Here is a 492-nt window from a genome sequence, read left to right as displayed (position 1 = left end):
GAAACTCACAACTCTCATGTTGTGCGTTTTTATATCAGTGGGCGCTTGACAATTTGACTGAGGCTGGAGACTAGCCATTGTGGCCACAGAGCAGGAAGGAAGTCCCCTGCCCTCGCCAGAAGGCCAGCTGACTCTCATCTTCGAGGCAAAGGGTAAGTGCACCTTTGCCACGGGAAGTCTGGTCTTTGCTCTGGTGTCCTTGGCTAAGCCGGCCTCTGGTTTCCTTCCTGTTTGCTCCCTTATCTCCTCTGTCAGCACCTGGAGTCAGTTTGGACTCTAAGTATAGGAAAGGAGCTGGGGAAGAGGGGACTGCTTCAGAGGACACCTTTGCCTTTCTGTTGGAAGGGTCAGAGCCCTCAGTCACCTGGAGCCAACAGACCTGAAGCCTTTGCATGGTCTTGTTTCCAGCAGGTAGTCTTATGTGATTCCCCCCATCAGGGTGAAAGGAGAAGTTGCAATCTGAGAATTAAGACTCGTTCTGATACCATCTGG

The sequence above is a fragment of the Pseudorca crassidens genome, chromosome 3, assembly GCF_039906515.1.
Source record: "Pseudorca crassidens isolate mPseCra1 chromosome 3, mPseCra1.hap1, whole genome shotgun sequence".
Lineage (NCBI taxonomy): Eukaryota > Metazoa > Chordata > Mammalia > Artiodactyla > Delphinidae > Pseudorca > Pseudorca crassidens.
Note: the sequence above shows the minus strand (reverse complement) of the source record.